This window comes from Gorilla gorilla, chromosome 1, assembly GCF_029281585.2.
Source record: "Gorilla gorilla gorilla isolate KB3781 chromosome 1, NHGRI_mGorGor1-v2.1_pri, whole genome shotgun sequence".
NCBI classification, from domain to species: domain Eukaryota; kingdom Metazoa; phylum Chordata; class Mammalia; order Primates; family Hominidae; genus Gorilla; species Gorilla gorilla.
This window is the reverse complement of record NC_073224.2, coordinates 209,159,184-209,173,633: the sequence shown is the minus strand read 5'-3', so window position 1 is coordinate 209,173,633 and position 14,450 is coordinate 209,159,184. Positions and strand designations below refer to the sequence as shown.

General features: G+C 53.7%; 1 long non-coding RNA gene across 1 annotated transcript; it reads right to left on the bottom strand.

Moving 5' to 3' along the window:
• Window positions 1-4,125: 4,125 nt before the first annotated feature.
• Window positions 4,126-8,587, bottom strand: LOC129534126 (uncharacterized). Its single transcript, XR_008680574.2, has 2 exons — window positions 8,333-8,587; window positions 4,126-4,209 (listed from the first exon to the last, which is right to left on the bottom strand). It is a non-coding gene; the product is annotated as an uncharacterized lncRNA (long non-coding RNA).
• Between the last annotated feature and the right edge of the window lie 5,863 nt (window positions 8,588-14,450).

Sequence of the window (14,450 nt, the reverse complement as noted above, 5' to 3'; positions counted from 1 at the left end):
CACTATGTTGGCATAAAATAAAATGTCCCACTGGAAGCACCCAGCACATAATTAGCACCCAGTACATAATTAGCACCCAGTAAATGTTCATTTTTCCATTCCCCAAAACAGCAGCATCATCTCAACCCTCCAGGAAGCCAAAATGCCTGACTTGCAGGGCTCTCGATAGATCCTCAAGGCAGCAGTGGTAGCCCCCATTTCAGAGATGGGAAACAGGCTCCGAGTGGTTCAACTACACACCCAAGGTCACAAGGCTTGTTAATGGGACCTCTCCCACTTCTATCAAGTTGCCTGAGTCCCTGCTGCAGGGTTCTCTGCAGTCAGAGGCTGGGAACTGGGTTGGCGGTGAGGAGGGTAAAATGGGCATAGAGTAAGTGGTTTGGACTGAGGGAGTCTGAGCCCTCCGCTCTGCCCTCCCCACCCTCAAGCCCAGGCTAGACTCCGGGTCAAGGGCGCCCCCTGCTGGCCATCTGGGGAACTCCATCCCAGGCACCTAATAAATCCCAGAGAAGGCACCACACGGGCAGGGCAGGAGCTTAGAGCTCAGACTCCCTGTTACTTAGGGCAGCGACTCTACCTCCCTGAAGCTCGGTTTTCTCGTCTGCCAAATGGGGATAATAATAATATGATAAATGAAATAATGCCACAAAGTGCCTGGCACTATGCTCAGACACCAATCCACCTCCATCAGGACGGCTTTTTTTTTTTTTTTCTAAGGCAGGATCTCAGTCATTCTGTTGCTCAGGCTGCAGTGCAGTGGTGTGATCACAGCGCACTGCAGCCTCAACCTCCCAGGCTCAAGCAATCCTCCCACCTCAGTGTCCCCAGTAGCTGGGACTACAGGCGTGCACCACCACACCCAGCTAACTTTTTTTTTTTTTTTTTTTTTTGGCAGATACAGGGTCTCACTATGTTACCCAGGCCGTTCTCAAACTCCTGAGCTTAAGTGATCCTCCCGCCTCAGCCTCCCAAATTGCTGAGATTATGGGCATGAGCCACTGCACCTGGCCATCTGTTATTTTTTTTTAAGACAGAAAATAGCAAGTGTTAGTGAGAACGTGGAGAAATTGGAACCCTTGTACATTGCTAGCAAGACTGTAAGATGGTAGAGCTGCTGTGGGAGTACAATATGGCAGTCCTTCAAAAATTAAACATGGAATTATCACATGACCCGGGAATTCTACTTCTGTGGATGCACCCAAGAGAACTGAAACGGGAACTTGAACAGATATTTGTTCAACCCCAATGTTCATAGCGGCATTATTCACATAGTCAAAAGGAGGAAGCAACCCAAGTGGCCATCCATGGATGAATGGATAAACAAAATGTGACCAAGGCACACGATGGTATATTATTCAGCCTGAAAAATGAAGGAAATTCTGACGCATGCTGCAATGTGGGTGAACCTTGAGGACATTATGCTGAGTGAAATAAGCCAGACTCAAAAGGAGAAGCCTATTATATAATCCTGCCTATATGAGATACCTACAGTAGTCAAGTTCATAGGGACAGAAGGTAGAATGGAGGTTGCCAGAGCCAGAGAGGAGGGAAGAAATGGGGGTTATTGTTTGATGGGCACAGAGTTTGAGTTTGGGAAGATGACAAAGCTCTGGAGATGGACGGTGGTGATGGCTGCACAGCACTGTGAGTGTAGTGAATGCCACTGAACTGTACACTTAAAATTGTTAAAATGATAGATTTTATGTTATGTATCTGTGCTATAGTTTCAACATTTGTCCCCTCCAAAACTCATGTTGAAGTTTAATCTCCAATGTGGCAATATTGAGAGGTGAGAGGTTGTCTTCTTTTTTTTTTTTTTTTTTTTTTTTTTTTTTTTTTTTTTTTTGAGATGGAGTCTTGTTCTGTCGCTCAGGCTGGAGTGGAGTGGAGTGGAGTGGTATGATCTCGGCCCACTGCAGCCTCCACAGTGGAGTGGAGTAGAGTGAAGTGGAGTGGCACGGTCTTGGCTCACTGCAACCTCCACAGTGGAGTGGAGTGGAGTGGAGTGGCACAATCTTGGCTCACCGCAACCTCCACCTCCCAGATTCAAGCTATTCTCCTGCCTCAGCTTCCCAAGAAGATGGGATTACAGGTGCCCGTCACCACGCCCGGCTAATTTTTGTATTTTTAGCAGAGACAGGGTTTCACCATGTTGGCCAGGCTGGTCTCAAACTCCTGACCTCAGGTGATCCGCCCACCTCGGCCTCCCGAAGTGCTGGGATTACAGGCGTGAGGCACCGCGCCTGGCCTGAGAGGTGGCCCTTTAAGAGGTGATTGGGTCATGAAGGCTCTGCCCTCATGAATGGTTTAATCTATTCATGGATTCATGGATTCATGGGTTAATGGTTAATTGATTATCATGGGACTGGCGGCTTTATAAGAAGAGGAAGAGAGACCCGGGCCAGCACCTCAGCCCCCTCACCATGTGATGTCCTGTGTGGCCTCTGGACTCTGCAGAGTCCCCACCAGCAAGGAGGTCCTCGCCAGATGCGGCCCCTCAACCTTGGACTTCACAGGCTCCAGAACCGTATAAAATAAATTCCTTGTCTTTGTAAATTACCCAGTTTCAGGTATTCTGTTACAAGCAACAGAAATGGACGAATACGTTACCACAATTTCTGAAATAAGGACAAATAAAAGAGCATTTGAGCTAAGACCTAAAGGATGGACACTCCTCCCAAGAAGAAGGTATTCTGGGCAGAGGGAACAGTGTGAGTCTCGGCTGGGAGGCCGGAGGCCCTGGGATGTCCCAGGAAGGGGCAGGCGCTGAGGCCGGAAAGGTCGGGAGTGGCCCAATCACGAGGCCGCCTGAGACTCAGTCTCTTCATCCACCATGTGGGGATGCTGCCACTCACCTCACAGAGACAAGGCATCCCATCAGCTCATCAGACGGGGGTCTGCGAAACAGGAGAAAAAAATCCCAGCCAGGGCCTTAGTTTCTCTGAGATACAGATGTTGGTGATGTTGGTGGCAGGTATACATTTGGGGGCCATAAAGCTTCCCAGAACTATAGCAACCCCACCTCCACCCATCCCCCAAAAAGGAAAGAAAATTGCTACCCCTACAGCCCTTGCGGGCCGCCCCCCGCCCCCAACCCCGACCACCCCCAACCCCGACCACCCCCACCAGCCCAGCAGAGAACTTAGCGACCAGGGCCCGGATGGAGCAGTGTTCCTGAGTAGCCACCAGAGGGCGCACTGTACCCGCCAACTCAGCGTGTCTCCCGCTCTGGAGAGGGGAGACGGACAGGGAGGAAGGGCTACTGTCGTCCTGGGACACATTCCTGGGCAGGGGGCTTCCAGGTCCTGTTGAAAGCTGTCCTCGGGCAGAGGACATCCTGAGCCATGGATTCACAGCCACGGAGATGTCCTAGTTGGAAGGGGTTTAGGATGGGGACCCTTTTACAGAGATGAGGCCCAGAGAGCAGAAGCCAGCTGTCTAGCGTCACACAACGGGTCAGGGCAAAGCAGGGACTGGAACCCGAGACTCACATACCCCTGCACACACCTGCTCCTGCTCTCCAGGCCCCGGACAGCTGGGCCCAGATGGAAACCAGGGGGCAAGGCAAAATGGAACTGTGGAAGGGGCTCCAGCATCTCCGCCATCCCCTGTTCTCCCAAGATGCTGAGCCACAGGGAAACTGAGGCATGGAGAGACAAAGAGGCAGAGGTTGTCTGCATCCCTCCTGAGCAGGTCAGGGCCCAGTGCGGGTCCCAGGGAGCCCCTCTGCTCCCCCTGGAGCCAGGTTTGGGTACAGCAGCTGTGACTAGCCAACCAGGCTGGGCCACTGTGGCTGAAGGCTCAAAGTCCAGCAGGGAGCCATTGATCAGTCCAGGACTCCGGTTGGGAGGGTGCCGGGTCAGCCCACGATGGGCCCCTGCAAGGCGAACTATCTGATGGGTCCCCAGGGCCTCCCATGGAGGAAGTGGGGACTTGAGCAGGAGGTGTCCGGGGGCTCCTGGGCTTTGGCAGGGCCTCCCTCCCCTCCACTGCCTCCCTCTTCAAATCGCAGCTGGAAACAGCACCTCCCCTGTTGGGTACAAGAACCTTCACAGGGGCCTTGACCTTCTATGACTGTACCCCATGGAAATCAGCAGAAGCAGACGGAGATGGCCCCTGAAGCACTTTGGTGTGTAATGTCATTTAATCCTCAGAATGACCCCATGGCATAGAATATGATTCGTTCATCCAATTTTGCAGCTGGGAAACCTGAAGCCAGGACGAAGAAGGCAATTGCTTGGCAGCAGCACTCCAGAAACACCATGTGCCATGCAGTGTTCATGGCTCAGCCGCCGCAGCCCCTGTGCACGCTGTCTCACTTAATCCCCCCAGCCACTCTGTCAGGCAGGTAGGGTGAAGGCCCAGTGTTAAAGATCAGGAAAATGAGGCAACCAGAACAAATTGCCCTGTTGCTCAAGCTCTCTTGGCTTCCTGTCACCTCCCAGACCTTGGGTGACAGAGGCACATTAAGGAAGTCCCTCAACTCTCCAGCGGGGGTGGAGCCTCTGCAGGGGGCATGGAACCAGTAGCAGGACCACAGTAGCCAGGCAGGGACATGGATCCCCCACCCCCAACACCTCCCCCAGCTGCCCCTCCATTGCCTTACCCAGCTCTTGAGGCTGGAAGGCTCATGGCTCTTTTCCTGACTACCTTCCAGCCATGAGTAGCCAGGCACGTGTTCTAGCCCAAGAGATCTAGGTGGGAGTCAATGAGGAAGGGCTTCACTTCCCAAATTTTATTTTTATTTATTTTATTTTATTTTTTCGAGAAGGAGTCTCGCTCTGTCACCCAGGCTGGAGAGCAGTAGTGCCATCTCAGCTCACTGCAACCTCCGCCTCCCAGGTTCAAGCTATTCTTCCTGCCTCAGCTGGGACTACAGGCATCTGCCACCATGCCTGGCTAATTTTTGTATTTTCAGCAGAGACGGGGTTTCACCATGTTGGCCAGGCTGATCTAGAACTCCTGACCTCAGTGATATCCCCCCTTCAGCTTCCCAAAGTGCTGGGATTACAGGTGTGAGCCACCACGCCCGGCCACTTCCCAAATTTAAAAAAAAAAGCCTCCCAAGACCTTTGACTTTCCCAGTGCCTCTCTGCCTGGAATGAAACGTGAGTGCTGGAGGCACAGCAGGCACTTTGGAACTACAAGGGCAAACACCACAAGTTAGGGACAACGGAGTTGGGAGAGCCTGCACTCTGACAATGCTGCTGACCTGTGCACCAGCACTAGAGTTCCCATCATGTGAGAAAGATAGACCCCTCCTTCTCTTAACACGGGGGACCAACGTCCCTGCTGGTTGCTGCCTACTCAAGTTTGCATTCCCATCTGACCCAGCAGCCCTGAGTAGGGGTTAAGAATGTAGTTTTTTTTGTTTTGTTTTGTTTTGTTTTTTGACAGAGTCTCGTTCTGTTGCCCAGTCTGGAGTGCAGTGGTGCGATCTCGACTCACTGCAACCTCCGCTCCCAGGTTCAAGTGACTTTCCTGCCTCAGCCTCCCAAGCAGCTGGGATTACAGGCGTGCACCACCATGCCCGGCTAATTTTTGTATTTTTAATAGAGGTGGGGTTTCACCATGTTGGCCAGGCTGATCACGAACTCCTGACCTCAGGTGATCCACCCACCTTGGCCTCCCAAAGTGCTGGGATTGCAGGTGTGAGCCACCGCGCCCGGCCAAGTAGTCTTAGAATCTTGGCTGACGAATTGGTAGCTGCATGGCCTTGAGCAAGGTGTTTTGTGGTGGAAGAGCCTCCATTTTCTCTTCTGGAATAGGCCCAAGTGTGCCCCCTGCACAGAGCTGTTGGAGGGTCAAATAAGACACCAAGTGTCCTGAGCCCAGGACGGGGCACACACACACGAAGGTTGGGTGTTGTTAGGAAAGAAGAAACGGGCCATAGGGAGAAGACAGGGGGAGGCCCTGTCCTGGATCCTTCCCCCTCAGGAAAGGCTGTTTGGGAAAGAGGTCTGATCGGGGAAAATTGAGCAGCGCCTCCTAACGGATCAGTAGCTCCCTGAGCCCCCAGACCCTGAGTCCCCTCCCCTTTAACGAAGTGCAGGCTCAGCCAACTCAGTTACCTGCCCGCTCAGCAAGGGGGCTGCTCCTCCAGCAGGGCTGGCTGCCCACCCTGGAGATGTGGGAATGGATCCTGCACACTCCAGCCTTCCAAGCCTCTTCTCCACCACCCGCCACAGGGTCGGGCATTCTGCTACTGGGGATTCACTCCTTCTGACCTGAAGCCTTGCAGTAGCACCCTGGGTGATTAGGGCTGGCACCCTGATGAAAGGCTATGGCTCTGGGAGGTACTCAGAGGTCACTGCTGAGGCGTAAGCACCTTGGAACATGTCACCCCCTGAACTGTGGTCAGCTTTGGCCCTGGGTGCAGCGAAGGGGAAGAAAAGGAACTGGCACCTCGGGGATATGTCCTGCACCAGACAGAGGCGTGTCTCAGTGCATCGGGTCAGCACAGCGATCCCGCAGGAGGGTGTTGCTGGCCTCAAGACAAGAAAAATAACCCTTAGGAGAGGTAAGGGACTTGCCCAGGTCACACAACAAGCAACAGCACAGAGCTGGGATTCAAATCCAAGCCTCTTCCACTCCAAGGCCCAGCCCTGGGCTCTGCTCCCTAACTAGCTATGTGACATGACAATTCCCTCCCGTCTCAAGGCCTTCTGTAAAATGTGGCGGTTAAAAGACATGAGCCTGGCCAGGTGCGGTGGCTCGCGCCTGTAATCCCAGCACTTTGGGAGGCCAAGGTTGGTGGACCATTCGAGGTCAGGAGTTCAAGACCAGCCTGGCAAACATGGTGAAACCCCATCTCTACAAAAAATACAAAAATTAGCCCGTGCAGTAGTGGAACTGAGGCAAGAGAATCACTTGAGCCTGGGAGGCAGAGGTTGCAGTGAGCCAAGATCACGCCACTGCACTCCAATCTGGGCAAGAGAGTGAAATCCTGTCTCAAAAAAAAAAAAAAAAAAAAAAGACATAAGCTTGCATGACCCCCCTACCCAAGTCAGATGCTGTGGGCGCACTGCAGGGAGCTTAAGAGAGTGGGCTCTGGAGTGGGTCTGCCGGGGGGTGCCCCCTAGCTCGCCCCTTACATGGGAATTTGGTTACTTAACCCTGTTGTGCCTGCGCTCACTTGCCTGTGAAACAGGAATAAGAACTGTCTCCCTTCTCAGAGCTGCTGCACCTGCTGTGGCAGCTCCGCATGAGAGCTGCACTGTTGTGACAGGCTCCTTGGAGGGCCAGAGCAGGGGACGCAGGGAGAGCCGAGCAATGAGGTGGAGGGAGGGAGGAAGATCAGTGACATCATAGAAACAGGTTTATGAGGACCAGGGCTCCTGCCCTGTGGCCCTCGGATGGTCCCACGAATCCCTGGGCAGATAAATCCCAGCTCGCCACTTCCTGGCCTCTCAAAGAAGCCCTTTGTCTGGTGGGTATCAGAGGCTACTTCCGGCTCCACGAGGGCCTGATCAAATGGAGACAAAGGACCCTCACACCGGCCAGAGAGGCCCCAGGGGATGCCCACTGGCCCCCAACTTCCGCTGCCCGGGTGGCCGGGGGGGCCCCGCAGCCTGGCTGAGATCAGAGGGAGTGGGGACGGCAGCCACGGCTGCCGGGAAGTCAGGGGAGGGCCTGGGATAAGGGGGTGGCAGGAAGGGAGTCAGCAGGGACAGGAATTAAAGACTCCAGAGGGCCTTTTTCAGGAGCCAGAGGGCTTTTTTTTTTTTTTTTTTGAGATGGAGTCTCGCTCTGCTGCCTAGGCTGGAGTACAGTGGCATGATCTCAGCTCACTGCAACCTCCCAGGTTCAAGCGATTCTCCTGCCTCAGCCTCCCGAGTAGCCGGGACTAGAGGCACCTGCCACCATGCCCAGCTAATTTTTGTATTTTTAGTAGAGACGGGGTTTCACCATGTTGGCCAGGCTGATCTCAAACTCCTGACCTCAAGTGATCCACCTGCCTTGGCCTCCCAAAGTGCTGGGATTACAGGCGTGAGCCACCGTGCCCAGCCAAGGGCGTTTGAAAAAAATAAATAAATCAAGCACTCGAAGCCTTCTGTAGCTGCCCATTAGCCTCAGGCAGACTCAACTCCAGCCTGCTCCCAGCCCACGAAGCCCTGGGCTGCCCACCTCCTCCAAAACAGCCTTCTGCTAGTTCTCCAAACACAGGCTGCCCTACTCATGGTTGGGGACTTTGCCCCAGCTGTTCACTCTGCTGGTAGAACTTTCCTCCAAGGCATCCACGTCCCTGACTCCCTCCTTTCATTAGGGCTTTGCTCTAGAGATGCCCCCTGACCCCTAACCCCTCTGCCACACTCTCCAGTCCCCCACTTACCTCTCTGCTTCAACTGGGCTTTCATCCTCATGTCTCTTCTCAAGATCACCCATGGCCTGCCTGTGGCTGGACCAAATAGCCAAGTGCCTGTGGGTGTAGGCGGCGGCAGCACCTAACACAGGGCGGCTGGGTCTCCTCTCCAGTCCTCAGCAGCTTCGCTCTGGTTTTCCTCCTGCTTCCTGGCTCCTCTGCCGGTGCCTCCTGGCCTCCCTGACCTCCTGGGAGGCTCTGGTCCTGTGCCACACCCTCACTCCCTCCTTACGTGACCCACGCAGTCTCTGGCTTCCACCACCTTCTCTCTCCCTGACCCACACCTCCAGCCCCAGCCTTTCCCCAGAGCAAGGGACTCCTGTGTCCATGCTCACTTCCAGGAGTCCACACAGCTGAGTGACGGCATCTCGAAATCCACAGGCCCAAACCCAGCCCTGGTGGCCCCTGCCCCAGACCTGCTTTCACGGCACCCCCGACTCTGTGGGTGATGATGCCCCCTTGCTCATCCTCAACCCTGTCTCTCCGACACCCCATGCCTGCAGACCCAGGATCCGACCACTTCCATGGCTCCTGTTGCTACCACCTCAACCTCCCAACTTCTGCCCTTGTCCCTGCTCCAAAACGCTCCCGTCCTGCCCTCCCCAGTGACCCCCAACTCAGGGTAAAAGGCCAGCAAGTGTGCAGCTGCCCCCCAGCCCTCTGCTGTGACCTCTTGAACCTCTTCCCCTGCCCTTCGCCCCTCACTCCAGCCGCTGGGATCTCCTTGCCGGTTCTCAAACATTCCAAGCTGGCTCCCAGCTCAGGGCCTGCGCGTTTGCTGTTACCTTTGCCTGGGCCAGACCTGCAAGGCTCACTCCCTCACCTCAAAATATCACTGGATCAGAGAACCCCAAAAAGTGCTCCTCACAGTACTCCCCATCTCTTCCCCCAGCTTAATGTCCTTCAGCTCATGCATCCCCAGCTGGTGGCCTCCCCACAAGCAGGCAGCTCCCTGAGAAGGGGGACTATACCTTTTTTGTTCAATGCCAGCACATAGATCATGCCTGGCACACAGGAGGGGCTCCAGAAATGTTGGCTGAGTCAGCGGATGAATGCGCTGAGCTGAGTGTTGAAGGCTACGTGAGTCTGCCAGGCAGGTGGTGGGAAGAGATGTTCCAAGCAGAGGGAACAGCATGTACAAGGCCAAGGCACAAAAGGACACAGCGTGTCCGAGAAGGCAGGGAGTGCTGCTGTGCAGAGCAGAAGGAGGAGGGTCTAGGGCTGGGGAGTTTAGGGCTGCAGAGTCAGCCAGGGAGCCTGGTCATGAAGGGAATGTGTTTGTTCTTCCATTCATTCATTCATTGAATATTTATTAAGCCCTATGAGAAGTCTTGCTCTTTCCCCATCTAAAGGGATAAGACTTAATCTTGAAGGTACTTGGGAACCTTTGAGAGATGCAGAGAAGGGGCAGCACCTATCACTGCTGGTCACAGGATGGAACCCCAATATGCCCCCGGATCCTCCCCTACCCCCAGGGGGTGCCTGCTAAGCCACTGCTTCCTTTCCAAGGCAGCATTTTGGAGGTCTGGGGAGAGCATGCCCGCCGAGCTTTCTCCTGGCAAGGCCACAGAGCAACTGAGTCTCCACTAGAGTCAGCCTGTCCACCTGTGGCCCCCCTCGATGTGTAAGTCACATGGCCCGGATGGGGGCTGTGAACCTCCCGAGCTGGAAGAACCTCAGAGAATCCAACCCTTCATTTTCCAGACAGGGCAACTGAGGCCCACCAAAGACAAAGGACTTATTCAAGGTCCTGCTGTGTCTTCAGAGGCAACTCTTGTTTGCAAGTGACAAGCACCTGATTCAGACTGGCTTTTTTGAAAGGAGGAGGGACTCTGCAAGCATGACCAGGATGTCGAAGAGTGAACTTCAGGTGTGGTTGGATCCAGGCTTACCTTGGGACACATGCTTCCCCTCTGACAAACACTTGCCACAGGTCTGCAGGACTCTCAGTGGCCACGTCTGGGGATAATGTGTCTACTCCTGGAGTGGGGGTGAGGCGGCGGGGGCAGTGTCAGCCCCACATGGCACCCCAGGACTGAGAAGAGGGTGGGACCCCAAAGGAAAATTGGATTTGCTGGTCCAAGAATGGGGGTAACAAAAGCTGATGTCCCCACACCTAGGAGCTTAGGGATAGAACCCAGACCAGATCTCCACCACCCAACTCCAAACCCAGCACCCATCCCACGTCCCCAGACTCCCTCAGGAAGACAAACTAGACACCAGCATGGATGGAGGCTGGAGCCAGAGGCAGGGGACCGGGAAGGAGGTTGTCCAGGCGAGAGGCAATGAGCCCCTTGGAAGAAACTCATCCATCTCCTAACTCCCAACTCATTTTCCCACGTCAGCATTTTGCTGAGGGAAACATCTGTCACTTCTTCAAGATGAATAACACACCAACACCATTATTAATGTATTCTTAAGTGGTATTTAGAATCCACTTCATTCTAACCATCATGACATACATCTTTGCTGACTTGTTCGGACCCCGGAGACCTGGCACTGCATGGCTGCTGCCCAAACTGGGTGACCCCTGATCCCCAAGCATGTAGCAGAGGGTCAAGTTCACAGCAGCCTGACAAACAGCAGGAGAATACACCCCCCAACCCCAGTGAGACAGACCTGACGCCAGTGAGGGCCAGTGAGGTGAGTGATGCCTGCTACTGCTGGTGGGCGTGTCAGGCCATTATTTTGGAAAGTCATCAGCAGGGTACTTTTTTTTTTTTTTTTTTTTTTTTTTTTTTTTTTTTTTTGAGGCAGAGTTTTGCTCTTGTTTTCCAGGCTGGAGTACAATGGCGTCATCTCAGCTCACCACAACCTCCACCTCCCGGGTTCAAGAAATTCTCCTGCCTCAGCCTCCTGAGTAGCTGGGATTACAGGCATGCGCGGTCACGCCCGGCTAATTTTTTGTATTTTTAGTAGAGATGGGGTTTCAGCATGTTGGTCAGGCTGGTCTCGAACTTCTGACCTCAGGTGATCCGCCCACTTCAGCCTCCCAAAGTGCTGGGATTAAAGGCATGAGCCACCGCGCCTGGCCAGTCATCTAGCAGGGTACTTTTACTGCCTAAAATGGCACACACTCCTTCCACCTCTGGAAAGCCCTCTTAGAGATGTAACTGGAGATGTGAAAAAAGCTGTGAGTGCCAAAGATGCTCATCGGGGCATTGTTTATAACAGAGAGAAATTGAAGCTTATCCAAGTGTTCCATGAGGTTATGTCCAAGCATAACCTGAAATGGTGATGCAAACTCAGGCAGCTCCACTCTATGGGACATTCTGTGTCTATTCAAAAATGTGGCCTTCAAAAACTACTGCCTTATGATCATTTGATGGGAAAAAGCAGAAGCTTATGAGAGCCCCAGTCAAAAGAATGACTTTTAGCATCAGAGGAATGCCCCAGAGTTCCACGGCCGGAAGCACCATCCAGACACACAAAACCACCAGCTCCTCAGCAGCGTGTGTCTTCTCAACCACACTAAATCCCTCCTGCTTCTCTCTGGCTGCAATGTTCTCTCTCTCTGCAGGCCAGCCTGGCTGCCTTATCTCCACAGCTTACCCACTACTCTAGCTCAACCTCACAGCTATTTGATTCCATCTTCTCTTCCTGCTGAAAGAAAATGAGAGAGGGAGAAAGCAAGAAAAAGAGGGAGGCAGAAAGAAAGGGAGGGAAGGAGAAAAAGAGGGAAGGAGAAAAAGAGGGAAGGAAGGAGGAACAGAAAGAGAGTGAGGGGAGGAGGAAGAGAGGGAGAGGAGAAGGAAAAGAAGGAGAGAAGGAGGAAGAGAGGAAGGGAAGGAGGAAGAGAGAGAGGGATGGATGAAGGGAAAAGGGAAGGAGGAGGAGAGAGAGAGAAGAAAGAAAACAGGGAGGGAAGGAGGAAGAGAGGGAAGGAAGGATAAAGAGAGGGAAGGAGGAAGACAGGGAAGGAGGGAGGGAGAGAGGGAAGGAGGAAGAGAGAGAAGTAAGGAGGAAGAGAAAGAGGGGAAAAGGAAGAGAAAGAGGGGAGGAGGAAAAGAAAGAGGAGAGGGGGAACAGAGGGAGGGGAGGAGGAAGAGAGGGAGGGAAGAAGGAAGGAGGGAGGGGAGGAGGAAGAGAGGGAGGGAAAAAGGAAGAGAGGGAGGGGAGGAGGAAGAGAGGGAGGGAAAAAGGAAGAGAGGGAGGGGAGGAGGAAGAGAGGGAGGGGAGGAGGAAGAGAGGGAAGGAAGGAGGAAGGGAGAAAGGAGAAAGAAAGAATTTCTAGAAGGGACAACTGAATTGTCTTGGCTTTGGTCAAGTGACTCCCCTGGTCCCATCAGCTGTGCTGGACCAGGAGGGCTCCCCATAGCACAGCAGTCTCCCGGTAGTTTGGGGTGGGGTAAAGCAGGAGGAAATGACTGATGTCCCAAATCCTAGTACATTATCGCAGGGTGTATTAGTTATCTATTGCTGCATAACAAATTAGCCCCATGCTCAGTGTTTAAAATTACAGCATTCATTATGTCACAGAGGAATTGAGAAGTTTTTCTGGGTGGCTGTGACTCAGAGTCTCTCGTGAGGCTGCAACCAACACATCAGCCAGGGCTTCCATCTTTGGAAAGCTCAGCTGGGCTGGGGACTCTGCCGTCAAGCTCCTCACAGGGCTGTGGGCAGCAGGCTTCGGTTTCTTGTTAGTTATTGGGGTGAGACCTAAGTTTCTTGCCCCGCAGGCCTCTCCGTAAGGCTGCTCAGGACAGGACAGCTGGCCCTCCAGAGCAAATGACCTAAAAGAGAGAGAAAACTCTCCAAAACTACCAAGACGGAAGCTGCAGCGTCTCTCATAACCTGATCTCAGAAGTGACGCCCCATCAGTACTCCCGTATTTTATCCTTCACACAGATGCACCCTGGTACAGTGTTGGAAGGGATGACACAGGCACGAATCCCAGGAGAAGGGACCACTGGGAGCCATGTTAGAGGCTAGCTAACATACACGGAAAACACTCATTCTACAAAACTGGTTTCAAAAGTGGATATGCTCTACACTTTTTTTTTTTTTTTTTTGAGACAGAGTCTTACTCTGTCACCCAGGCTGGAGTGCAGTGGCACTATCTTAGCTCACTGCAACCTCCACCTTCTGGGTTCAAGTGATTCTCCTGCCTCAGCCTCCTGAGTAACTGGGATTACAGGCATGAGCCACCATGCTCACCTAATTTTTGTATTTTTAATAGAGACTGGGTTTTGCCATATTGCCCAGGATGGTCTTGAACTCTTGGCCTCAAGTAATCCACCCACCTCGGCCTCCCAAAGTGCCGGGATTACAGGTGTGAGCCACTGCACCCAGCCTACCTATTTTTAAATAAAAGAATCAAGTAGGGTAAACATAGTCCCAAAGAAAGTCTTCCTTTTAAAAGAAATTGCCTTTGATTACTTCTGCTGGGTCATAGAGGACCTGCCAGATCTGAGATCTGGATGCATGCAGTATGAGGGCTGGGTGACACTCAGCATCCAGCCTCCATGTGCAGCCGTCCTCCTGGTCACAGGATGGCCACGGGGCAACAGGCACTTGCACCTCACCATGGCTGGGGTTCAGACACATGTATGATGTGACTGACTGACTTGGGGCAGGTGCCCAATGGAAACCAGGCAGGACTGCCAGTAGCCAAGGAGGAAAGGCTCCGTAAGAGAAAGCAGAGAGCAGGTCGCAAGCGAGATTCAGTGGCAGGGGCCCCCGGTTGGAGGGGGTCTTGGTTCTGGACACATCTTGACACCTGGTACCGGGACCCGCTCCAGCCCGGCCACCTCAGCAGCAGCAACAATCCTGGGTGGGGAGGCTGAGTGTGGGCAGAGAGAGCTGCTTTGAAGGCGGTCCATGCCGCCCTGCCAGGGGACCCATCCTCAAGGAGCGCCCTTCCCCTCTCTCCCTGGCAAGCAGTGAGCTCCCGAAGTGGCAGAGGACTGAGAGCGTGGGGGCCCTGGGAGGCAGGACCCCTCTGGGGCAGGACCCCGATGGAGACGCTGGAGGCAGCAGCAGCGGTGGGAGGGGGTGGGGATTCACCCACACTCTTGAGAGGGGAGAGGAATGAACCCAGGAGCTGGAGTTCCCCCAGGCGTAGGTGGGGGGCGGAGCCAGCAAGACT